The sequence below is a fragment of the Cricetulus griseus genome, chromosome X (genome assembly GCF_003668045.3).
Source record: "Cricetulus griseus strain 17A/GY chromosome X, alternate assembly CriGri-PICRH-1.0, whole genome shotgun sequence".
Classification (NCBI taxonomy): Eukaryota; Metazoa; Chordata; class Mammalia; order Rodentia; family Cricetidae; genus Cricetulus; species Cricetulus griseus.
The window spans coordinates 126,857,065-126,884,657 of record NC_048604.1 but is presented as its reverse complement, the minus strand read 5'-3'; the positions used below and the strand labels follow the sequence as shown (position 1 = coordinate 126,884,657).

General features: G+C 39.6%; 1 pseudogene; it reads right to left on the bottom strand.

Moving 5' to 3' along the window:
• Window positions 1-17,812: 17,812 nt before the first annotated feature.
• Window positions 17,813-18,264, bottom strand: LOC100765843 (annotated as a pseudogene).
• Between the last annotated feature and the right edge of the window lie 9,329 nt (window positions 18,265-27,593).

Sequence of the window (27,593 nt, the reverse complement as noted above, 5' to 3'; positions counted from 1 at the left end):
GTGAGTGCAGGTGGCTATTCTGGTGGCAGCGGGATCACAGAGGGTTATGGATGGACAAGGGTGAGGTGTGTTCGGACTCAGTGTTGACTTTCCCAGACTGGGGAGATCCACTCTTTTGCTGGTGGGGTCAGGCAGAAGCAAGCAGGTGTTGATGGAGGAGGATAGGGCTGGCAAAACAGTGCCCAGACTCCCCTGAGTCTAGGGCCCTGGCTGCAGGTCAGAGGGCAGGGTGTAGAGAGGGGCGAGGTATGTCTGGACTCCCATCCTATGTTTTCTTTATTGTTTCTATTTCAGCTTTCATGCCTCGAACTGTTTTGATTGGTTCCTTCACTTGTTTGGTTGTTTTTTTCTTGTCTTTATTTAGATTCTTTAAGAGAATTATTTGTTTCTTGAATTTTTTGTTTGTTTTTTTTTCTTCTATTTCTTTGATGGATTTTTCTCATTTCCTCTTTGAGGGTCTCAAACATCTTTATAAAGTAGATTTTTAGGTCCGCATTTTCTTCTTCCTCTGTGTTGTGCTTTTCATGTCTTGTTGGTGGAGTCCCTAGATTCTAGTGGTGTCATATTGGTTTTCTGTTGTTGGATGTGTTCTTACTCTGTTGTATTCCCATCTTTTCTTCCAGTTGGTGCAGGTGGGAACTGTCTATCTCTTCTTGTGAACCAGTGGTGTATGTGTGCAAAGACATCAGGGTCTTGATCTCTAGATGCTCTGGCCTCTCCTTGTATTCTCAGATTGGGTCAGTGTGGTTAGAGAACCAAGGTGTTTTCAGACTCAGGGAGGTCCTTCCTGTCTCAACAGAGGTAAGGGTGATGGGGAAACTGAGAACCAATAATTTTTTTAGGAGGATTTTTGTAACCTTTCCTTTGTTAAACACTATAGAATCATATGTATACATTTCTTTTGCTCTTAATTCAATGCCATAGGTTTTTACTATTTTTTCACTGACTAGCTCTGAGGGCTCAAATTGCCAATCTTTTCTAGTTAAGAACTTGACCGATTGATTGGATGCTCTTTTTCACTATCTTTAAAGATATTTTGGTAGTCTTTTTACTCTATCCAAAGAAATTTAAGTATCCCTTAGCCAAGGCAATTTAAGCAGTTCCTTTTGTCAACATTCAGACAATCACAATCACATTCTATATATAAAGGTGTAACCACACCATACACACAGAACATGCACACTTCTCTCATCTCTCCTTTTGCCTAAATTATGATTAGTTTGTTGAAATGAAACTTCTTTAATTGAAATTTCTTCTAACATACCGGGTGTAGCCAATCTTTAAATTATGAGCATCCAAAATTTGAAGAAATACAAATTTTTGTATGTTGCCTTTCTTTTCCCACAAGGTCTTTAGACAGTTTTAGATTAGCTGTGTTAATATTATTTCCTATTTGTTTGGCTGGTAGTCAGCCATAGTAACAGCTCTCAAGGCTACAAGTTTCTTAGGCCTTGGCCTTCCTTGCCTTTTACCATCTGGCCTGCTGTAGATCATTTGTGGCTGCTTTCCTCTCCTGCATCTCTGGCACAAACCTGGTTCCCTATTTTCTCCTCTGTTTGGACATGGTCTGACACGGTGCCCTCTCTGACCACATCCAAAGCAACCTCTAGCAGGCTCTGTGCCTTTTTTCTCCCCCATGACTTGTTTTCTCTGTAGGAATAACATTTTTAACTGAAGTTCCTGCAAGGCAGCCATCATCGCTAATCACTGAGTGTAAGCTGGTCTGATATCTAAACAAATCTTAATGAATTTGTCTATGACAGTGATGGCTTGGCATGGCCTGGCATGCTGTACTAGGGTTCTCATAAGCTAGCTGTTTGACAATAAAATGTCCAATACCTGTGTCTCTAAATTTTTTTGGATAATGTCTGCATTGGCCTAGAGACAAATTCTGAAATAACTCCCTATGTCCCTGCCTGCTCTCTATAACAAATAATCTCCCTCTGACTGGCAGGCCTTGGCTATCTGCTTCCAAATTCCTATGTGTAAGGCTTCTACAACCATATTCCCTATCAGAAAATGGTTGAAAAGCACTGCTGATCTATAATGAACATAAGCCATCCTTAGTTCCTTGAGCTGCTTAAATGGTATAGGCATCTGCATCTTGCTTACATTTCTCTGAGTATCTCTGCTCCTGTATAGGAAATGTCTGAAATCCCTGAGCATCTCTTTCTATCTGATAAAGACTTCAGTGGCAGATAATTCCTGCCCTCCTGTGGGTATTCCCAGGGGCATCTTTGTTTCCCCAACCTCCTGGGCAGCTCTGACACATCTGTGGTGGTGGCTTCTGCGATAAGGAAAGATCCTTTCAAACTTTTAAACTCTAAAATCTTAGATACTTGCATCTGCTTTATTTCAGCTCTCCTGGCTATTAAACTATACCTAAGTAAATATACAATCAACTGATGAATAATCCTCTGTCTCATATCTCTAACTATATACATTTTTACTCTCAAAATTAACTCACTTATTTTTATCATCTGGCTAATATTCCTGGACATTATCATTTATAACCAACCCCATTTAAATGAAAATATACATTCATAAATAATATTTGGGAATGTGAACATCGTTCTTTCCAAACTACTTCCTGCTGATTAGGGCCACTAAAATACCATGGGAATCCTAAGAAAACCCAGAAATCCTGACTGTACTGGTCTATGACTGCATCGACCTAGGTGTCTTCAATGTTGGATCACCTGGCCAAATATTGCTTCAGGGAGTCTCGCTTCATCAAACCATGTTAGTCTGAAAGGAATCCACAGATCTTCACTTTCTGTGGAAACAAAAGCAGAAATTCTTTTCTCAAGTAACCTGTCCATATACTTAAATTTTGAAGTCAAAGTATTTTTGAAATATGTAAGTTGAATTAATCCAGCAACATTTACAATCAAATATCTGTTAGCACCTTTTGCTTTTTCCATAGCAATTGAACAATTCAAAGACAGCGCAATAGCATGCAGTATCCGGACTCTCTGTGTATTTTTTTCTTTTCATTTTCTCTTTAAAACTTTACTTTCCATTTTCATTTTAAAACTCTCAGTGTAATTTTTACTTTTTATTTTCTTTTTAAAATTTAAATTTTTGTTTTCTATTTTCCTATTATTTTTCATTTCATAACAATTCCATTAACTTCAGTTTTCTTTTTGAGACAGTGCTTCTCTATTTCCAATCCAACTCTCTCAGGAGTTGAGGCACCCATCCAGTACCTTTACCAACCCAACTCTCTTAGGAGTTGAGGCACCAATCAACCTTCATAAACCTTATTTTCTGGCCAGCCTCCCAAGGGTGATCTCTCTGGGTCCCTTCCTTTCCCAATCTCATTGGAACCTCTACTTGTGGTGTCCACATCATGACTAAGTACAAGCATCAGCCTAAAGCACGGAGATTTAGTTAAAATCAGAGATGTCTGGAAACTTGTGCTATGTGTGTCTTTCCATCTTTATTCATCTGCTGTTTTCCAGGGATAAATAATGGTTCCATTGTCAGAGGCCCCATAGACTGTCCAAGCCCCTTAACTGACACCCTCAATCAGGGTGCCTGGTTCAGTCTTATGCTGGCTCCCCCAGCTGTTAAACTGGGTCCATGATATCCTACTTGCTCAGGTCAGCTGTTTCTGTAGCTTTCTCCAGCATGGTCTTGGCCCCTTTGCTCATCACTTCTGCCACCGTACAGCTGGATTCCAGGAGTACAGCTCAGTGCTTAGCTGTGAATCTCTGCTTCTGTTTCCATCAGATACTGGAAGAAGGCTCTAGAATGGCATTGAATGTAGTCATCAATCTCATTAAAAGGGAAAGGCATTCCCCACTATTTCTTAGATTCTTAGTTGGGTGGTCATCCTGGTGGATTCCTGGAGATTTCCCTAGTGCCAGGTTCATCATTAAATCCATAATGGCTCCCTCTATTAAGGTATTTCTTTCCTTGCTCTCTTTGTCTATTATTCTCAGACTCAGGACTCAGTCTTCTTGATCCCTCATGTTCTCCTTCCCCTCCGCTTTTACTCTTCTCTCTCTCTTCCTTTCTATCCCCTCCCCCATGCTACTACTACACTCAGGAGATCTATTTCTTTCCCCTTCATGGGGAATCCATTTTTAGACCCCTCCTTGTTCCCTAGCTTCTCTGGGTTTGTGGATATTAGGCTGCTTATCCTTTGCTCTATGTCTAATATCCACTTATGAGTGAGTACATAACATGATTTTTTTCTGGGTGTGGGTTAACTCACTCAGGATGGAGAAACTCACTTTTAAACATATCATCATGAGTAGTTTTGGAAAGAATAAGGCAGTGGCTGGTGCCTTGGATGCTTCCAGATCCAATAGGCAACTTTCGGTCAAATGTGTAGAGATGTAGATCAATAGATCCTTCCAGTCTTTAGTCCTCTCTTATAGTAATCCTCCAAATCAGAGGCATTTATACTTTATAAATCTTTTGATATTAAGCATGTTAAATTAATATTTCATATTAATATGATTGTGAGGTTTTTGCTTTGGGCATTATAGTATAAACAACCAATGAGTTACAAAGGAAACTATGAAAGAAAGAAATATCTTCTCCTTTTTCATTTCTCTGGTCACTTTTTCCATCTGTTTCATTTTACCTATGTGTTTAGGCCATGTGGGGATGGTTCTCATGTTTTGAGTAGTGCTAAATAAAATTTATTAAGCAAAACTGCATTCATTTACAATTTTAAGTGCAATCATGAGGCAGTCATGATTAAATATGATGCAAAGTCAGAAAGGTGAATTTATTTGTTACTGAAACAATATTCCCCAGAGGTCCTGCAAAACAGACTTTCCATATAGAATCTGCTTCAGTGTCTCATATACTAATGGAATTCTAGGTGGACCAAAATGGTACAAGGTAAGGCTGATACTGTACCTCTATCATACAACATCTGTCTTCTACTGTGGAATTCCATGTTTAAAAGAAAGTCTTTTTTCTTATGACTCTTATAATGTATAGTGACTACGTGGCGTATGCCTATCAACCTGAGTAATGTCACATCGGCCTCAAAAGACAAATATTGCTTGATTCCTCTTGCATCTGGATGCTAGATTTTAAGCTTTTTTATGTTTACCCAATAACACAGAGGTAAGCTAGTAAAGGAACAAAGGGAAAGAGAAGACCATCCAAAAAAGGTAAATACATTATCTTGAAATAAAGTGATAAAGAGGAATCTATGATAGGAGGGGAATGGGAGAACAGGGTAATGAATGAATGTTGTAAGGTATAAACAGAACTATAGCCCTTTGGAAACACTTTATGGAAAACTAATAATGTAGAAGCTTCTGAAAAATGAACACTTATGAAAGGAATTTAAATGGAGTCACTATATAATGAGGGAGACAATATTCCAACAAGACAACTTATGCCACCAACTAAACTCCCAGTGACAGGAATGGGTTACATTATTTTGAGTCATTGGCCAAAGAGTTCCATACACTGCTCTGCCCTCCACACACACCCAAAACATCATAGGGTATTTCAATGCTATTGGTGACTATGCCCATTGGTGACTAAGGGCACTATTACTCATGTAATTGAACATGGAGAAATCCAGCTGATACCTAAATATGATATCTACCATAATGAGTAGTATTCATGATACCACTGGAAGTTACATTATATGATACCAGAAGAAGGGTGTAAATGTCAATATCAAACACTACAAATCCTGAGAACTTCAGTACTGGCCTGTCTGGAAGCAATACTGTAGAAAATCTATGAGAGTAACCTACCACATTTTGACAGATTTAGGGTCCACTCAAAAAGATGGAACCCATAGAAGACTTTGCTGAAGTGGAAAGGAACCTGAGGTTAGATAGGTCATGGAAAACCTTGTACTATTATTCTGTAAAAAGAACATTGAAATAAAATGACTCCTGTATTTATACTGCTATTCCCATAGATTAGTGCCTCACTCCACACATACCATAGAAGAATATTCCTGCAGTAGTTGGTAATTAGCACAGACACTCAAAACTGGAGAATGTGCTGATTGTGAGAGACATGGAAGTACTCTGTCTTCAGTTGGACATGTTCATCAAATCCCACCCCTCAAGATATAGGTATCTGTAGAGTAGAGGAGTGGGAAATATTTATGAGTCAGAAGTGGTGGATGACTCTTGGGAAACTGTCCTCAACAAACAACAGTACTGGTATTGCATAAGAACTCAGGGAGAATTTGAAAGCACTCACAAGACCCCTACTGCATCAAAGCAGACTACATCCCAATACTGTAAACAGTGTAGGAGACCCAAAGAATCTCATCATTAACCAAAAAAACTATTTGTAATTGATAGCTGCTGGGCAAAAGAAAATTAATTTTGTCAATGACATATAACTGGGCTAACTCACTACATGCCAGCACAGGTCCCATGACCAGCAATTGTTGGTCAATGCAAAACTGATTCTGTGTGTTGATTTTGCATGTTTGTCTTTCTAGTATTTTATGTTTTTCCCATCGTTTTTTATTTGAATTAGAAACAAGATTGTTTTATGTCATTCCCAGTTCCCACTCCCCTCCTTCCCGCCCCCCCAACTAAAACCCTACCTATCACATATGCTTTCTGCTGCCCAGGAAGTGTGAGGACTTCCATAGGGGCTCATCAGATTCTATCATATCCTTTGGGATTGGGCCTAGGCTACTATCCATGAAGAGTATAAATGAGGCTGCAATGTAGCAATGCAGAGGAGAGGAAAGAATAGGATTGTGTGAACCAGGTGTTGGTTGGTGAGACACTGTTGTGTACCAAAATACCTGCCTAACAGAACTTCTTTTCCTGAAGGCGATTCACCTCTTATGTGACTCCCTGTTTTGTCAAAGCTTCCTGTTATTCAGAAGATATTTATGATCTCATTATCTATCAAATGGATATCAACACCATCCATGATAGACCAAGGTAAAAACTAAAACTGAGTTATATGGAGGGTTTTAAATTGGATCTCTCAGACACACTTGCATCTCCTCCATGTTATTTATACAAGACATAGTACCAGATCTTCCCAGGGTAGCTCATTTGTCTGTCACAACAGAATTCTCTATCCTCATTCTAGTTATGCTTCAAAAGGCATTGCTTTTGTAGTCTGTGTCTTAGATCTGCCTTGTCAAGGAAGAAAGCATAGGCAGGGTGTTACATGCCACCATCGTTTATAAACTCTTCTTGTTAATGTAACTTCCCTAGTAGAACAGCTACTTCCTTCTTCCTGTGAGGAAGCATATTCCACAGAGAACTGAGTAGCCGATTTGGAAGATTTCCTAGAAAGGAGTGAAATTGTCAGTGACGATGCTATTATTTACGTATCTTAGCCCTCTATTTTTCTGCTCAAGGAGCCAATGGTATCCCTTGGGGCATAGATTTTCATAAACATCAAGACTACATCCAAAGCGATGAAATAGAATTTATCTAAATAAGTTTGATCATACAGTAATATGGACTTTAAATTTGGTGCAAAACAGATATTCATTCAATAAGGCAGGATATTTAATTATTTCAACCACATGAAGCAATTTTCTGAATGTGGAAGATGCAGTAATTTATGAGAATTGATAGTAATATCTATCTGTCCCCATGTTTTCCATATAGATTTTAATTTTATGGCATAGAAAAAAGAACTCAGGTTTTCATATATCTTCATTAATTATACATGCACAAGCACAAACATAAACATATGTACATATATATAAATACATGTATATACATAATATGTACATAACATAATATAATTTTGTCTTCATGTTATTGGGTGCACCATGTGAATCATTTGCCTTTTTGCTTGGTTCATTAAGTAGAAAATAAATTTGAGTTCAGTTTATTTACAATTCCTGGCATTCCTCTTTGTATTACTCTCATATAAGATAGTCAACTTACTTGTGCACTGCAAACTTATGCTGAAATAATTATCACATTGAATATGATATTTCAAACACTTTTTTTTACTATTTATTCTAAGCATTAATTTTTTTGGTAAAAATAGTGGGCTGGAGAGATGGCTTAATGGATGAAAGCACTGACTGTTTTTCCAGAGGACCTGGGTTCAATTCCCAGCAACCACATGGTAGCTCACAATTGTGTGTAAGTCCAGTCCCAGGGGATCCAACACCCTCATACAGACATGCAGCAAAACACCAATGCACATAAAGTAAAATGAAAGTTAAAATAACCATAGTCATATTCTTTTAAATTATATGATATTACTAGAAAACATTTTTCATACACCGTGGCCTTTCACTGAGAGTTTTTCACCCTGTGATTAAGTTCAGTTCAAAAGATCACCAGTATTTGGAAGATCTTATACTCTTTCATGAGTTCTCATAATTTCATAAATATTGGCTTATCTAAGGTCTCCAAACTTTGATGCAAATCTTTTTTAAAGCCCATGCCGTTTCCTCCTGTTTGACTGTGTAGTCTAGGCAAAGATAAATCTTCTGAAGATTCAAACTGTTTATAAATATATCCAGAGGAAACAACTGTTTCCAGAAAACTTTTCCTGGAGTCTCTCTTCGATATCGCCAAGCATTTTTTTATTGCTCAGGAAAGCTTTGGAACAATTTGAAAATTAATCTATTCCTAACAATGTAACAGAAGGCTGATTCTTCAAATGTGGTTCAGTGTTTATGACTTGGGTAAGTGCATAGAGCCTCCTGTTTACCTTAGTGAGTCTATAGGGATGTTCATAGCAAAACAACACACTGTTCCTCTTTAGAATTCTCAGGGCAGGGTGGAGAGATGGCTCAGGGGTTAAAAGCACAAGCTGTTCTTCTAGAGGTCCTTAGTTCAATTCCCAGCAACAACATAATGGCTCATAACCATTTATAACAAGATCTGGTGCCCTCTCCTGTCATACAGGCAGAACAGTCTGCATACACAATAAATGAATAAAATCTGAGAATTCACAGGGCATCAGTCCCAAGCACATGGAAGAAATAGCATCCAGTGACACAAATATAGATGTGGGCAAATTTCTAATTCACACTGATGTTATATGATTCTTCTTTAAGAACTGAGTATTTTTCTAATGGTTACAAGAAGTAATCAATTTGTAATTGTTAAAATACAAGTTCTTCAAATGGGAAGGTCATTTTCCTAGTTTTGGTTACAGCAAAAAATATTGCATAATGTAGTTTACAATGTACTCTCTGTAAAGGTAGCAGTGGGCATTTCAATGTTTCATTGTAATTTATAAAGCGTTGAAAAGCAATGGCTGAGTTGGCTGTAGCATATACAAGCAAATGTCCTGGTGTCATTTTAGGTTCACTCACTTTTTTAATCATAATTTAAGTATGATTATGTTCTGAACACTGGTGAATGATTTCCTGGATTTTTTGTTAGTTATCTTTAAGTTATAACTGTTAAGAGAGAAATAGAATGGGTGTTTTCCTTTTTCCTCACTTCTCCTACGTATTTTGATTTTCCTTGAACCAGCAGCTTAAGGCTAGATGCTAAAGTGATGAAGAGTTTATTTAAGTTGCATTTTATCATCAGACACACACAAGGAAATAAAGCTTTGATCTATTTCCTTGGGAAGATAATCCCTGTGACTAGGTGGAGATGTGTGTAGTGGTAGCTACAGGGTTGCACAGCTTTAATAAAAAATATTGAATAGTTAATCCAGTTCAGATTCTTAGCAAAGAGATTTTTTAAAAAGGTAATTAATTATGCTCTCATAGGCTTTGTTTTTCTGAAGTGAGTTTTGAGTAGCTCTCCTTGCTGTTTTACAGTTTAATATGGATGCTTAGGAAAATAGATTTGGAATTACTTGGGATGTTATAAAATTGATGACTTTTATGGTTCTCAGCAGGTATATTTGAAAGACATCTTTTGATAAGGGGGCAGTTTGAGTGCACTTTCTGTATTCAGTTTGCCACAGAGTAAAGGCTTAATACAAAGAGATAGTAAAATATTTATTCTCAACCTGAAAATACTCATTAGAAGTGCTTCTAAAACTATGTTACATGTGAAAATTTATTTGTGTATGTAAATGTGTACACATGCTACAGCATGCACATAGATGTCAGAAGTCATCATGCATGTGTTCCTTTTCTTCCACCATGTGGGTCACAGGGATAACACTCAGGTTGTCAGACAGAAAGAAGGACGGGTGACTTCATCCACTGACTTACATTTTTCTGTAAATGAAGACTTCATATTTCAAGACCCACTAAATGCAAATATAATCCATATTCCTTAGAAAAATTTCATAAAGGAAACATTTGTTTTAAATTGAGAAGTCTAGGTATCACTAAGAATGCATATATTGGGTTAATGTATATGGAAGTCAATTTTATTAGCATATCATTACAAATAATATGCATTGTCTTTCCACTAACATACAGCATTATAAGAATACTGTTTATCAAAAAGGAAAAAACAAACAAGACAACATAGATCTTTTTTGTTTGTTTCTTTTTTTTTTTCGGAACAGGGTTTCTCCATGTAATCCTGAATATCCTGGAACTCACTGTGGACCAGGCTGGCCACAAATTCTCATAAATATACCCATCTCTGCCAACTAAGTACTGGCATTAAAGGCATGTGCCACCACCACCTATCTTATGTAGACCTTTAAAATATTTTTGATTCCTTGATCTTATATGGATTTTTGTCTGCATGTACACACCAGAGGAGGGCATAGGATCTCATAGGACTAGTGTTACAGACAGTTGTGAGCTGCAGTATGGGTGCTGGGAATTTAACCCAGTAGCTCTGAAAGAGCAGCCAGTTCGCTTAACTGCTAAGCAATCTCTGAAGCCTTATCACATCAACCTTAAAATATGAAGAGTGAACAAAATGAATAGTTTTGTTATTTGGGCTAAACATTCTTTGTTGAAAGAAGTTATAAATATTACAATTAGAAGCAAAGTCTGTCAGAAGTATGTATAAAAAATTTCAGAGGTCTTACTCATTTTTATTTTAATTAATACTTTCAAATATACTGATGTTTAAAATAAGAAAAAATAATTAACAAATACACACATTTCAGCATTATAAAGATACAGTAATATTGCTGACCAAAACATCTTTCTTTTCCTTTTTAAATTAAATTAGAAACAATATTCTTTTACATGTCAATCCCAGTTGCCTCCCCCTCACATCCTCCTCTGCCCACCACATGACCACGTATCCCATCCCCTTTCTGCTCCCCAGGGACTGTGAGGCCTTCCATGTGGGATCTTCAAAGTCTGTCACGAGCAACCCCTTGTTCAGGTTGGCTGTTTTTGTGGGTATCTACAGCATGGTCTAGACCCATTCGGGACCTTCAAAGTCTCTCATATTGTTTGGGGAAGGGCCTAGGCCCTCCTTGCTGTATTTGGTCTGCAATAGTATCCCTCCATAGGGAATTGGCTCCCAAAGTCCATTTGTGCTCTAGGGTTAAAGACTGGCTACACTGTTAGAAGTCCCTTAGACTCTCTTGGACTCCTAGCTAGCACCCACATTCAGAGGGCTTAGTTAAGTCCAATGCTGTTTCCCCAGATTTATGACTAGGGTCTCCATGTTCTCACTTGGTCAGGTCAACTGTTCTGGGGGTTTCTGAAGGACCCTCTTGGCTTCTTTGCTCATCCCTCCTCCCTCTCCACAATTGGATTCCAGGGGTATTCAGTGCTTAGCTGTGGGTGCCTGTTTCTGCTTCAAACAGCTATTGGATGAAAACTCTAGGAAAAGTAACCAAGGTAGATACCAATCTCATTATAGGGGAAGGGCATCAATGGCATTTCTCTACCACTGCTTGGATTAATAGTTGGGGTTATCCCTGTGGATCCCCTAACATTTCCCCTCTGCCAGACCTCTCTCCATAACTGTGCTGTCTCCCTCTATCAAGGCATCTCCTTTCTTGCTCTCTATTCTTCCCCTTTCCAAGTCCTCTTGTTCTCATCCCCATTCGCCTTCTTCCCTTCCTACATGCTTCCTCTCCACCTATGCCCGGTGCTCCCATTTGGTTCAGGGGTTCTTGTCCCCCTCCCCTTCTTCAAGGGACTGTAAGAGAATATTGCATAGTCCTTCTCTTTCTTCTAACTCACTCTCCCTTATGCCCATGCTCCCAAATAGCTAGGAGATCTCCTCCCTTTCTGTTTCACCAAGGGAACATGTATGTCACTCTTATGGACCTCCTTTCACCAAAATCTCTCATAGAGAGGTCTTCTGCTCTATTCAAGGAGTTTATGGCTTCTTTTACTCCTGTCTGTAGGATGTTGAACCCTAACATGTAGATAGACTACTTAAGCACAACTCTGTGACAGCAAGGACAAGGTAGGAGGGCTTAGTGCTTTGTAAAATAAGATTTATTTTGATTTCCCATGTTCCTTTGTGTTCCTGACTTGACAATAGCTGCATTAAATATCATCTTCAGATTTACCAATACCATGTAGTGCATCTTCAAGCTGAGAGTACTCCATAGAAGCTTATGAGCTTTGGTGTTTGAAATAGACATGGCAAGCAGCCAATGCTGGCACCTGTGGGAATTCGACAAGTTCATTCAATTTGTGTCCTTTTGACTGTGGGAACCTTATTATCCTTAAGAATTTGTTGTCTCAGGGACTGCAGTTAAGAGATGCTGGTGCATACCCCTATCAATTCCACCTGGACCATTTCACCTGAATTTCAGTATGCACAAACCCCGAGTCTGTGGGCAATTTAATGAACCCTGGAGTTCTGTTTTTTGGTGCAATCCCATTATGATCATTTGCATGAAAGAGCCATTCATAGAGTTGGAGTTTTATTGCTACAAGGTCTGTGCCTTTGTTTTGTGTGTTAGCAGCCTCTTCACATTTGTTTCCATGAGATAGAACCACTTTGTAAAACATTGTGGCCAAACCTCTCTTGGCTTTCCACATGACTTCCCAGATAAAAAGAAGCCTTAATAGACAAACATTATACTGCTGTGTTCCCAATATGGGTTCTGACAACCACCATGTCATTCTTTGGTTTGATCTTCTTTCTCCATGAGATAAGCTCTTTGAAACTACATAGTCAGTTGAAGGCCCAGCTTGCTTGCATAGTAGCCTATCAAGAGACCTAAAGTGAGGGCTCCTGCATTAGCAGCATCTGTCAGAAGGTTCCTGGAAGAAATTTCCTATTCATACACAGAAATACTGTAGTTATCAACTTGTTCTAAATAAAGCACCAACTTGATTCCCTAGGCCTTTCTAAATTACTTCCTCCTGTATCTGTGTTAAGTGTTCCTTTCTTTGAATGTTTTTATATGCTAAAATCTGAAGGCTATAGGTATGTATTGAGATATTTCACATCTGTTTGTTCCTGACCACTCTCACCTCTCCAGATGGGCCTCTCTCCAGCTGACAAACCATTCTGCCTCTCCATGTCTTCTACCTCCCTACCTTGTACTCTCTTATCACAAACATGCCCAATCGCCAAAATCCAGGGATCTTGGATGAGTTATACATGGTAGTTAGTACTGCCCACCTCATCCACAAGGGAGATGTTTCCTCTCCTCTCTCCTGTGCCTGTGCCCGCAGACCTAGAGGAGTACTTGGTATGAGGGTATGTCTGGCACTGGGTGAGATCCTACTTGATTGTGGTTTCTGCAGATCTAAAAGTCTTGGGAGGCACCGTCTGTGTCCATAGCCAATTCAGGTCTGACTCATTTTTCTTGTTTTACCTTCTGAATCACTAGGTTCCAACTCCCATTATGTGTGATAGCAAGCATACATACCCACTGGACATTCCCACTAACTTTAGTCATACTACTTTTAAACAGTGATACAATCTTATCATTCTTGGTGTCCTTAGATCGAAGGTAATTTCAAAGAGAAAAAGGAATTTATGTCATCTCTCAAATTATTCACAGTCATTAACAGTCACAAATCTTTTCAGAAGTCCATTGTCTCTTGAAACTCAGGCCAGTTTTTCAAATGTGAGAACTTGGACACTCATAAATCTACTCACATACTTCTAACATAAAATGATAGAGAGTAAATAATACAGTTATGGAAGTGAGGACTTGGAACATATCAAGTCAAGGGCTCACAAAAAACCCCTAAATCCATGAAGGCAATCCCCAAACCCAGCTCCATATCTCCACATAACATAATAATATGACGAAGTCATTTTGCCTTTAAGGGCGTAATCCCCTTCATCTCTGCTGACTGTAGCATGCTGTCTCTTCCTTGAGCTGTCTATATTACACACATGCAGTTTTCCACCAAGAGGCATGTTATGATTCTTGCATACTCACCATCCTGGGTACCCACTGCAGCATGGGCTTCTCCTTTACACCTTTATGCAAGAGCCTTTCTAGACCCCCTTGCCAAAACTTCAGCTCTGACACACATTGCCTGCTTCCATGATATTTGATCTTCCTTTGCCACAAACTCAGTACCATGTGGATCATGGTATGTGGAATAAGTCCTTTTTTCAGGGTGCTGTTGAGTCTGGCTGTGATTTATTTTTGACAACTTGACACAATCTAGAGCTATCTGAGAAGAGGGAAATCCTAGTTGAGAAAATGCCTTTGAGGAATTGGCCTACTGTAGAAAACCATGTAAAGAAGCCTCTTGAAAAATAATTGATCAGGGATGGCCCAGGGCTCTTTGGGTGGTGCCACACTTGTAAATGTGATTCTGGGTTATAAAATAATTGCAGTATCTATACATAGCAAGCCAGTCACCAGAGTTCCTCCATGGTGTCAGCATTTGGTCCCCTTTCAGGAATCTCCATTGATTCCTGTTCTAAGTTCCTTCAATGATCCACACTTAAGCTCATTATATGACTGTCTCTAGTGAGCAAAGCCCTGACCCAAATCAAGTTCAACTGGTCCATCTCCACTTTAAAGGGCTTAACATGAAATGTATTGCTCATGCATGTTATGTTCTGGTTGATCTTCCCAGAACATCATCTGCTGGAACCACCTCCATTTGTGCCTGGCCTAATTTAGGAAAGTAAGTTCCCCCTCCATTTTCTTGGTTAGTTTCCCCTAGAGTCAAGCTGGCCTTTGCTATAACACTCCCAATATTACCCTGTTTGCCTGTTGATAACTACCAGAAACCCGTCTTCTAGTAGTGTTGCTACATCTGCCTTGCTTTGGTGGGGAATTTTGAGTGCTGGCTTATCTTTTAAATAGTGCAAGAAGTGACCATGACTGTGCCATAACAATAATCCTGTCCTACCTCTGGATACTTAAATGGCATACTCATATTGTCCAGTAAAGTTCCCAGAACCCAGCCTGTAACCATCATTCACCAACAGATTACCACTGGTCATACAGTTCCTGAAGAAGACCCACCCAACCCCAACAACTTCTGTGTGTACCTTCTTTGCACTCTCAGGTTTAGATTTGGTTATTTACCTCAGACACCAGATTTCCCTAATGAGTTCTAATAGAATACATCCTACATGAGCTCTCTCCATGCTATCACGTAGAGTTGTGGCTATGACCATACTTATTTTGCATTTTTCTGCTTAGATACACAGAACTTTATCCTCCCTGGACATTCTCATACAGAAAGACCTATTTCCCATGTCACTTCTAAATGGACTACCCACTGGGTTCCTTTAATGCCAGCTCTATAAGAAAACTCTGCATGCAGTATGGCCTGATGATTAGATCCATCATCAGATTTTCATGGTGTTCTCGACTACATCTGACCCACCTTTAGAAAACTGACACTCAAAATAGTAATGCTGATCATACAGTTCTTCTACCAGCATTCCAGGGTGACTCCATAAGCATGAAGTATGTACGTGTTGTATCCACACTCCCTAGTGCATTCTGTAGGAGCATTGATCAAACAATCATTGCTTGATGTGCCCCAGATTCTCTTCTTCCCAGTGCCATTCCCATACTTCCTGTCTTTGTTATTGTGACACAAGTTCCATCACTGATGTTGTCTATTGTCTACTGTGAGAACTGGTTCTGCCCAATGCCTTGCATATGCTGATACCAACCTCTGGATGCACACATTGCTTAGCCAATTTAACTTCTTCAAAGACTCTAAACTGTCAGAACTATCTCCATTTTCCCAGGCCTACTTTGACCACACAGCCACATAGCTGTTTTCTCTGGTGAGTTTTCCCCAAACCACATACAACTGCATAATCTCCACAGTCCAGTTCGTAAACCAGGATGCAGAATCAGACAACTGCTTTCCTTATAACTGTCAACTGACTTCACCAACAACTGAATAGACAAATTATACAATAGCATTGCCTGGGGGATTTCCCAAGAATGTCATGTTTTAGCCTCAAAACTGCAATTCTAATCCTATGTCTAATCATGCAACTCCTACAACAGATTACAGTGTTGAGCATCACCAAACCCAATCCCACCCTGTTCATCTCCACACTTCAGCTCCACACAGTGAATTCAGGTATCTAACACTTTTTTGGCCTGGTGTGCACTGTAGTCTTGTGTACCAGTGCCTTCACCACACTCTGAAGACCGGCTGTGGAGAGGAAGTTCCTGCAATAGATTCCCCTGTTAACTTCCCCAGAAAGAAGTCCTGCAACATCTCCACTATCCAATGCCTACATGCCGATGCAGAGAAAGCATATTGGCTGTGCCTAATGGAACTACCCAGAATCTGTCATGCTCTCTTGTCTAATTCTCTAGCTCTGGGTTTGCAGACTGCATAACATATTTGCTCTCTGAGTACCAAAAGGTTTCGTGGAAGCAACTTTGTCACAATCCAGAGCTAGCCCACCTAATGCAGGTTCCACCAGAGGTCATATCTTATAAAGATCCCCAGAACAGAGCCTGCACAAGTTAAGTCCACAGCACCAGGTATAACTTGTGAATCTCAATTCAGATAGAAACATTCAGTGTTCTCAGATCCCTTGAAATTTTGCAGCACCTGTCACTCCTGACTTGTAGTTTTAGATCTGGTCATCCATATCTTGCTGTTTCTTTCCATACCACATTTATCCAGAATCAAGATGATCTGTGCCATGTACAGTAGGCTTAACTGCAGTCACACAGCTCAGTTTGTCTTCCCATTGATGCCTTTCCCCTACTTCACAGACAACAGCTTTCATGTTCCAACTTCAAAAATGAATGCCTGGACAAACATGAGAAATAGCTCTTTGTTTTCATTGCATGAGAGCCACAGAACTTGTTCATAAAGGTACATTCCTACATGACGACTACTATCTCTGGTCATCCAACGGTTCCTCTGGATTTACCTGGGAAGTACCTTCATAGACATGCCTGGGCTGCATTACAATTCTCTTGTTTACCTCTAGAAATGTGAATCTATCTCTAGGTGTACCTGATGGGATCTCAGGAGTTCTATTGCCGCATGCTGAAGCCTGGAAATACCGAGTCTGCTCCTGTACCAGATTTCCCTGATTGTTTCCCAGGACCCAGACTGTTCAAATCACAGCTTCTCTTGCAGTTATAGCTCAATTTCATTGCTTAGAAAAATTTGGCAACCTGATTTTTTAAGGAAGCAAGCTTATATTTGACTCATGGATCGATCAAGGGGATACAGTCCATTAGGGAAGAAAAGTTATAGTGGCAGCAGTATGAGATGGCTGGTCACATCATCAGGAAGCATAGAACAGACAGGATGAGGGGCCTACATATAGATCCTTAAGTCCCATCCAAACGTCTCTCTGACCCCCAGTGACTCAATTTCCCCATCAGGGATCTGTCTGCTAAAGTTGCCATAAACTTCTAAAACAGGAACAGTGTGAGGAGACAAAGCATTCAAGCATATTAGTCTGTCAGTGACATTTCATATTCCAACCCCAAGACCTTGCACACAGAAAATCCCAGCCCCTCCTTGAGGTACCCTTGGATTGACAGCTTGTATCTGTGTAGCAACCTGAGTCTGGCCAGAAATGGCCAGACCTATGTATTAGAATTCATCCACCTCATGCAGTGAGTAGTCAAGGATGGTGTTCCGATATTGGAACTTGAAGTACCCACAGAACATTTTCTGAACAAGTTACTATCATCAGTCCACATGTCTGCAAAGGGAATCTAGTGCAATTAAAACCACAGAGGTTGCATTTTTCATTCTGTGTGAGCATCCCATGCACATGGAGGGTAGAGAAGGTATATACATCCATCAGCTTGGAGGAACCCACAAACTCAAATGAGACGTGGCTTACCTTGTGTAGGGCATCCACTGTCACACCACTCTCTTCCTGAAGCTGCCTCTCAGCACTGTCCTCAATGGTGTGCTTCCTGCACTTTGACCCTAAAGTCATCCCAGTGGCCAGCATCAAAGCATATCTTCCTTATTACCAGGAAAACTTGTTGAGGTTGCAGCACCATCATCAGGATGTAGAGCCTGGAGGTGCCCATGGTCTCCCAGGTCCTCTGCACCCTATGCTGCAGAATTTCAACATATGCTTTTATGCCATCTTCCTCCTCACAGTCCCAGGCACAGCTTGTCTTACAGCTACTTTGATTAATCTGCCTTCAGTATCCCCCAGATTCTTGCCTCTCTGTACCAACTGAACACACCAAGTGTTTATGTGCAGGTCCTACATCAGATTTTACTGGTGATCTTGACCTATTTTCACTAGACAGGTTCATCACTTCACTCCACAGAATAACTGTGATCAAATAGTGCCTGTAACATATGTCCCTAGTTCTTTTTTCAGAAACAAGTCTGCCTTTCCAAACCCATAATTCTAAATAGTAGTGCAGTAAACTCAGATCATGTTCCAGTTTATAATAATATGGTCTGCAGTACCTCCCCTGCCAGCATGATTCAAATACTCCCTGATCTATAATTACAGCATTAAATGTACATTCTTATAACAGATTTGTTGTGTTCTCTGAATAATCCCATCTGCCAGCACCATCCCTTCAATCACATACTTAGCTCCTGTCTAGGAGCTCACACATTTTCCCCTTCTGCATCCCCTCACAATGAAACTTCCCTCAAACATGTGCCCACTTCAAGTCCTCTACACGAATGCACCCATCATGCTATAGGTTTCACTGGTGATGTCCACATAACCTAGCTCTCATTTGACATGTCCACATTCATAAAAGAAGCTCCTGTCTGTCCTCAGAATTTTTTATTTTAGCCACTCTGCAAGTATAAGATGGAATATCAGATTGAACATAAAATAAAAATGAACCTTAATGTAAACTAAGAATTTTGGTTATTATAAATTATTATGACACTGTTCTAAAAATAATTTAGAGAAGAAAAGAAAAGAGGGACATTGCAACAGGCTTTAAGGAAATTCAGAGAAACATACAGATATGCTTTTAAAATGTACATGTGTGGGGCCCTGCTCAGAGACATCTGACACCAGGGATCTGCCCACTGTATCCGAAGGCAGAAGCAGGATCCCACTCCCAGACACTGTCGAGGCCCCAGTAACAGTGCCACCTCCATCCACAAGAAGAGGACAGATATCAGAGTATTGGATATGTTTTCATCTACCAGTGGGGAACCTTCATCCCATACTGACTAGGAGAGGAAGAGACTCCTGCTAAACCCACCAATGGAAAGAATGAGAAGAGGTCATTGTAAAAGCACATTCAACAACAGAAAATCCAATATGACACCACCAGAGACTAGAAACCATACACCAGCAAGACCTGAACATCACATTGCAGATGAAGCAGAAGAGAATGACCTTAAAAACATCTTCATGAAAATGATAGAGGACCTCAAAGAGGACATGAGAAAATCTTTTAAAAATGGAAGAAAAAACAAACAAACAATACAAGATATCAACAAATCTCTCAAGGAAACAGTTCAAGACCTAAAAACTGATAAAGAGGCAATAAGTAAAGAACAATCTGAGGGAATGCTGGTAATAGAAAAGCTGGGTAAACAGTCAGGAACTACAGATATAAGAATAATCAACAGAATACAAGAGAAGGAAGAGAGAATCTAAGGAGTTAAAGACACACTAGCAGAAATAGTCTCATCAACCAAAGAAAATCTTAAGTCCAACAAATCCCTAACACAAAATATCCAGGAAATATGGGATACCATGAAAAGTAAGCATAATAGGTATAGAAGAAGGTGAAGAAATGCAACTCAAAGGTGCAGAAAACATATTCAACAAAATCATAGAAGAAAACTTAACCAACCTAAAGAAAAACATGCCAATGAAAATATAAGAAGCCTACAGAACACCAAATAGGCTGAACAAAAAAAAAATCTCCTTGCCACTTAATAATCAGAAACCTACAGAATAAAGAGAAAATATTAAGAGCAGCAAAGGAAAAATGACAAGTAACATATAAATGCAAACCTTTCAGAATTACACCTGACTTTTTCATGGAAACATATTCTACCTACACTAAGAGACTATGGATGCCAGCCCGGACTACTATATTCAGCAAAGCTTTCAATCAATATAGATGGAGAAAACAAGATATTCCATGACAAAGCCAGATTCAAACAATACATATCCAACAATCTAGCCCTACAGAAAGTTCTGGAAGGAAAACTGCAACCCAAGAAAGTTAACTACAACCAGAAAAATATAGGTAATCCCACTTTTCCAACAGCCAAGAGGAAAAAGAGATAGAATCCCACACATAATTTCGATACAATCACCCAATCAACAAAACAAAAATGAACAATCAGTGGTCATCAACAACCCTCAACATTAATGGTCTTAACTTGCCTATAAAAAGATAAAGATTAGAAGAATGGATAAGTAGACAGAATCCATCCTTCTGCTTCATACAAGAAACACACCTCAACTTCAAAGACAGACAATACCTAAGAATTAAAGGTTGAGGAAAGATTTTCCAATCAAATGGACCCAAGAAACAAGCAGGGGTAGCAATCCTATTATCCAACAATTTTGGACTTTAAACTAAAATCAATCAAAATAGATGAAGGAGCTTTCCACCGACCGAGCCAGGAACTAGGTGAGTGAGTCTCTGCCCTTACACAACTCCCACCCAAAACATCACTTACTTTGACCTCCCCACCAGCCTGCACCTGCCTGCTTGGAGTAGACACACCCAGGCATGGAGGAGCTCCTTGCTCCCTGAATCTGCTAGCACCCCACACTTCCATCCTTTCCACCAACTGACCCAGGAACTAGGTGAGTGAGTCTCTGTCCTTACCCACCCCCCACCCAAACCATCACTCAACCCGACCAATCCCCCTCCTCCCGCGCCTGCGCCTGCTGGCTTGGGGTAGACATGCCCAAGAAAGGGAGGATCTGCCTGCTCCCTGAATCTGGTAGCACCCCACCTAACACAAAATATCCAGGAAATATGGGATACTGTGAAAAGTCCAAACCTAAGAATAATAGGTATAGAAGAAGGTGAAGAAACACTGCTCAAAGGTACAGAAAACATATTCGACAAAATCATAGAAGAAAATGTCCCCAACCTACGGAAGGATATACCTATGAAAGTACAAGAAGCTTACAGGACACCAAACAGACTGGACCACAAAAAGATGTCCCCCCAACACATAATAATCAAAACACCAAATCCACAGAATAAAGAGAAAATATTAAGAGCAGCAAAGGAAAAAGGCCAAGTAACATATAAAGGCAAACCAATCAGAATCACACCCGAATTCTCAATGGAAACTATGAAAGCCAGAAGGTCTTGGATAGATACACTACAAGCACTAAGGGAGCATGGATGTCAACCCAGACTACTGTACCCAGCAAAACTTTCAATCACTATAGATGGAGAAAACAAGATATTCCATGACAAAAACAGATTTAAACAATACATATCCACAAATCCAGCACTACAGAAGGTTCTGGAAGGAAAACTCCAACCCAATGAACATAACTACACTCACAAAAACACTGGCAATAGATAATCTAATTTTACCAAACACAAAAAGAAACAGGAGGGCAAAATCCACACAGCAATAAATCCAAAACGAAGAAGAACCAATGAACAATGGACATTAATATCCCTGAATGTCAATGGTCTTAACTTACCCATTAAAGATATAGGCTAACAGAATGGATACGAAGACAGAATCCATCCTTCTGCTGTTTACAAGAAACACACCTCAACTTCAAAGACATTCGATACCTCAGAGTAAAAGGATGGGAAAAAATTTCCAATCAAATGGGCTAAAGAAACAAGCTGGTGTAGCAATCCTAATATCTAACAAATTAGACTTTAAACTGACAGCAATCAAAAGAGATGAAGAAGGGCATTTCATACTCATCACAGGAAAAGTCCATCAAGATAAAGTCTCAATCCTGAACACCTATGCCCCTAATACGAAAGCACCCACATTTGTAAAAGAAACATTACTAAAGCTCAAACTACACATAAAACCACACACACTTATAGTAGGAGACTTCAACATCCCCCTCACACCACTAGACAGGACCACTAGACAGAAACTTAACAAAGAAACAAAGGATGTGACAGAAGTTATGACACAACTGGGTTTAACAGATATCTATAGAACATTCCATCCAAACACAAAAGAATATACCTTCTTCTCAACGCCACATGGAACCTTCTCAAAAATTGACCACATAGTTGGCAGCAAAGCAAACCTCCATAGTTACAAAAGTATTGAAATAACCCACTGTATCTTATCAGACCACCATGCATTAAAGGTAGAATTCAACAGCAATATGAATTGCAGAAAACCTACATTTGCGTGGAAAATGAATAACACACAATTGCACCATTCCTGGGTTGAGGAAGAAATAAAAAAAAAGAAATTAAGACTTCCTAGAATTTAATAAGAATGTAGACACAACATACCCAAACTTATTGGACACCCTGAAAGCAGTGTTAATAGGGAAGTTCATTGCACTAAGTGCTCACATGAAGAAACTGGAGGAAAGTCACTTTAGAATATTGAAAGAACAACTGAAAGCGTTAGAGCAAAAAGAAGCAAACACACCAAGGAGGAGTAGACGCCAGGAAATAATCAACCTGAGAGCCGAAATCAACAAAGTAGAAACTAGGAAAACAGCACAAAGAATCAATGAAACAAAGAGTTGGTTCTTTGAGAAGATCAATAAGATAGACAAACCTCTAGCCAAACTAACAAAAAGGCAGAGAGAGATCATGCTAATTAACAAAATCAAAAATGAAAAGGGGGATATAACAACGGACACTGAGGAAATCCAGAGAATCTTTAGGTCATACTTTGAAAACCTGTATTCCACAAAATTGGAAAATCTAAAGGAAATGGACAGCTTTCTGGATAAATATCACTTACCAAAATTGAATCAAGATCAGATAAACAGTTTAAATTGACCTATAACCCCTAATGAGATAGAAGCAGTCATCAAAAGCCTCCCATCCAAAAAAAGCCCAGGGCCAGATGGCTTCACCGCAGAATTCTACCAGAAATTTAAACTAGAGCTAATACCAGTACTCCTCAAACTGTTCCGCACAATAGAAGCAGATGGGATATTGCCAAACTCTTTCTATGAGGCTACAATCACTTTGATACCCAAGCCACACAAAGATATGACTAAAAAAAGAGAACTACAGACCAATATCTCTCATGAACATTGATGCTAAAATACTCAATAAAATATTGGCTAATCCAATCCAAGAACATATCAGAAAAATCATCCACCATGATCAACTAGGCTTCATCCCAGGGATGCAAGGATGGTCCAACATATGAAAATCCATCAATGTAATCCACCGTGTAAACAAACTGAAAAAGAAAAACCACATGATCATCTCACTAGATGCTGAAAAAGCCTTTAACAAAATCCAACATCCCTTCATGATAAAGATCTTGGAGACAACAGGAATAACAGGAACATATCTAAACATGATAAATGCAATATACACCAAACCAATAGCCAACATCAAATTAAATGGAGAGAAACTCAAAGCGTTTCTTCTAAAATCAGGAACAAGACAAGCCTGTCCACTCTCTCCATATCTCTTCAATATTGTACTTGAAGTTCTGGCTATAACAATAAGACAAGGAAAGGGGATCAAAGGGATACAAATTGGAAAGGATGAAGTAAAACTTTCACTATTTGCATACGACATGATAGTCTACATTAGTGACCCGAAAAACTCTACCAGGGAACTCCTACGGCTGATAAACACCTTCAGCAAGGTAGCAGGATACAAAATTAACAAAAAAATCAGTAGCCTTACTATATACAGATGATAAATCCAATGAAAAAGAAATCATGGAAACATCACCTTTCACAATGTCCACAAGCAACATAAAATATCTTGGGGTAACACTAACCAAAAAAGTGAAAGATCTGTAAAATAAGAACTTTGAGACTTTAAAGAAAGAAATTAAAGAAGAACCAGAAAATGGAAAGATCTCCCATGCTCTTGGATAGGTAGAATTAGCATAGTAAAAATGGCAATCCTGCCAAAAGCAATCTACAGATTCAATGCAATCCCCATCAAAATCCCAACACAGTTTTTCACAGACAATGAAAGAACAATACTCAACTTTATATGGAAAAATATAAAGCCCAGGATAGCCAAAACAACTCTTTACAATAAATGATCTTCTGGAGGCATAACCATCCCCGACTTCAAGCTCTACTATAGAGCCATAGTTCTGAAAACAGCTTGGTATTGGCACAAAAATAGACTGATAGACAAATGGAATCAAATTGAAAACCTGATATTGACCCACACACCTATGGATACCTTATTTTTGACAAAGGTGCTAAATCTATACAATGGAAAAATGATAGCGTCTTCAACAAATGGTGCTGGTACAATTGGATTCAGACATGCAGAAAATTGCAGATAGATCCACACCTGTCACCATGCACAACACTTAAGTGCAAATGGATCAACGATCTCAGCATAAATCCAGCCACACTGAATCTTCTAGAAGAGAAAGTGGGAATTACCCTTGAACAAATTGGCACAGGAGACCACTTCCTGAACATTACGCCAGTAGCACAGACACTGAGGTCTGCAATTAATAAATGGGACCTCCTGAAACTGAGAAGCTTCTGCAAGGCAAAGGAAACAGTCAGTAGGACAAAACGACCACCCACAGAATGGGAAAAGATCTTCACCGATCCCACATCTGACAGAGGACTGATTTCCAAAATATATAAGGAGCTCAAGAAGCTAGCCACCAAAACAACAAACAATGAAATTAAAAAGTGGGGTGCAGAACTAAATAGGGAATTCTCAACAGAGGAATCTGAAATGGCTGAAAGACACTTAAGAAGTGCTCAAAATCATTGGCCATCAGAGAAATGCAACTCAAAACAACTCTGAGATACCACCTCACACCTGTCAGAATGGCTAAAATAAAAAATACCAATGACAATCTATGCTGGAGAGGATGTGGAGAAAAAGGAACACTCCTCCATTGCTGGTGGGAGTGCAACTTGTAAGACCACTCTGGAAATCAGTATGGCGGTTGCTCAGAAAAATGGGAATCAGTCTACCTCAAGATCCAGCCATTCCTCTCTTGGGTATATACCCAAATAGGGCATGTACATACAACAGGACATATGTTCAACCATGTTCATAGCAGCATTTTTGTAATAGCCAGAACCTGGAAGCAACCTAGATGCCCCTCAACTGAAGAATGGATTGAGAAAATGTGGTACATCCATACAATGGAGTACTACTCAGCAGAAAAAAGCAATGGAATCTTGCAATTCGCAGGCAAATGGATGGAACTAGAGGAAACCATCCTGAGTGAGGTAACCCAGTCCCAAAAAGACAATAATGGTATGTACACACTGATATATGAATTTTAGACATAGAGCAAAGGATTACCAGGCTATAATGCTCTTCACCAAAGAAACTAGGAAACATGAAGGACTCTAAGTGATAAATGGTCCCCAGGAATGGAAGTGGCATGAAATCCCGAACTAATTCGGGGCATGAGGGTGGGGGGTGGGAAGGAGCTGCTACAATAAGAGCAAGAGAAGAGGAGATGAGAAGAGGAAATGGAGGGGCAGAAACATTGAGTTGGGGGAAGAATAGAGGAAAGAGAGCAGGATGAGAGATATCATATCAGAGGGAGCCACTATAGGTTCGAGAAGAGATCTGGAACCAGGGAGATCTCCAGAGACTTACAATTATGACACGATCTGACAATCCAGGCAATGATGGAGAGGATAACCCAAAAGCCCTTCCCCTAAAATGAGATTGATGACTTCTCTTTATGCCATCCTAGAGCCCTCACTCAGTGGCTGAAGGAAGCAGAGACAGACATCCACAGATATACACTGAGCTGAAATGGGGAATTTAGTTCAAGAGAGGGAGAAATGAAGATCGAAGGGGTCTGTACCAGGTTGGAGAAACCCACAGGAACAGTTGACCTGAACAAAGGAAAGCACATCGACCCCAGATGCTGTCCTGGAGGCCAGTACAAGACTGATCCAGACCCCTGAACATGGATGTCAATAAGGAGGCCTCTGCACTCCAGGGAGCCTCTGGTGGTGGATTAGTATTTTTCCCTGGTGTAAGAAGTGACTTTGAGAGCCCATCCCACGTGAAGGGTTACACTCTGGCCCTGGACACATGCGGAAGGGCCCAGGACCAGCATAGGAAGACTTGGTGGACTTTGCAGAGCCCCCGTTGAGTGCCGTACCCTGCCTGGGGAGTGGTTGGTAGATTGGGTAGGGGGGTGGGCTGGGGTTGGGAGAGGAGGGTTGGGGGTGAGGGGAGGGAGAGGGAGATGGGACTTGAAATAATCTTGTTCCATAACTAGAACTAATAAAATAAAAAAAAAACACAAAAAACCCTTTGACAAAATCCAACACACCTTCTTGGAAAAATCAGGGATAATAGGAACATCTCTCAACATAATAAAAGCAATATACAGAAAGTTGACAGCCAACTTCAAATTAAATGGAGAGAAACTCAATTCAATTCCTCCAAAATCAGGGACAAGACAAGGCTGTCCACACTTTCCATTCCTCTTCAATATTTTGCCTTATGTTCTAGCTAAAGCAATAAGACAACAAAAGGAGATCAAGGGAATACAAACCAGAAAGGAAGAAGTCATACTCTTACTATTTGCAGATGACATGATTGTCTATATAAGTGACTGGAAAAACTCTACCAGAGAACTCCTATAGCTGATAAACACCTTCAGCAAAGTGGCAGGATACAAGATTAACTAAAAAATCAGTATCCCTAAAATATACAGATGATAAATGCAATGACAAAGAAGACAGAGAAACATCACCCTTCTCAATATCCACAACAACATAAAATAACTTTGGTTAACACTAGCCAAAAAAGCAAAAAAGTCCTGTACCATAAGAATTTTGAGTCTCAAAAAAGAGATGTTAAAGAAGATTTCAGAATGTGCTAAGATATCCCATGTTCTTGGATAGGTAGGATCAACAAAGAAAAAATGGCAATCTTGCCAAAAGCAATCTACAGATTCAATGCAATCCCCCATCAAAATCGCAACACAAAACTTCGCAGATGTTGAAATAAAAATTCTCGACTTTATATGAGAAACAAAAGACCCTGCATAAGCCAAACCCACCCTGTACAATAAAGGAATGTCTGAAGGCATCACCATCCCTGACTTTAAGCTCTATTACAGAGCTATAGTCCTGAATACAGCTTGGTATTGACACAAAAATAGGCAGGTAGACCAATGGAATAGAGTTGAAAACCCTGATATTAATCCACACACCCAGGAAAACCTGATTTTGATAGATGATCCAAATTTATATGACGGAACAACAAGAACATCTTCAACAAATGGTGCTGGC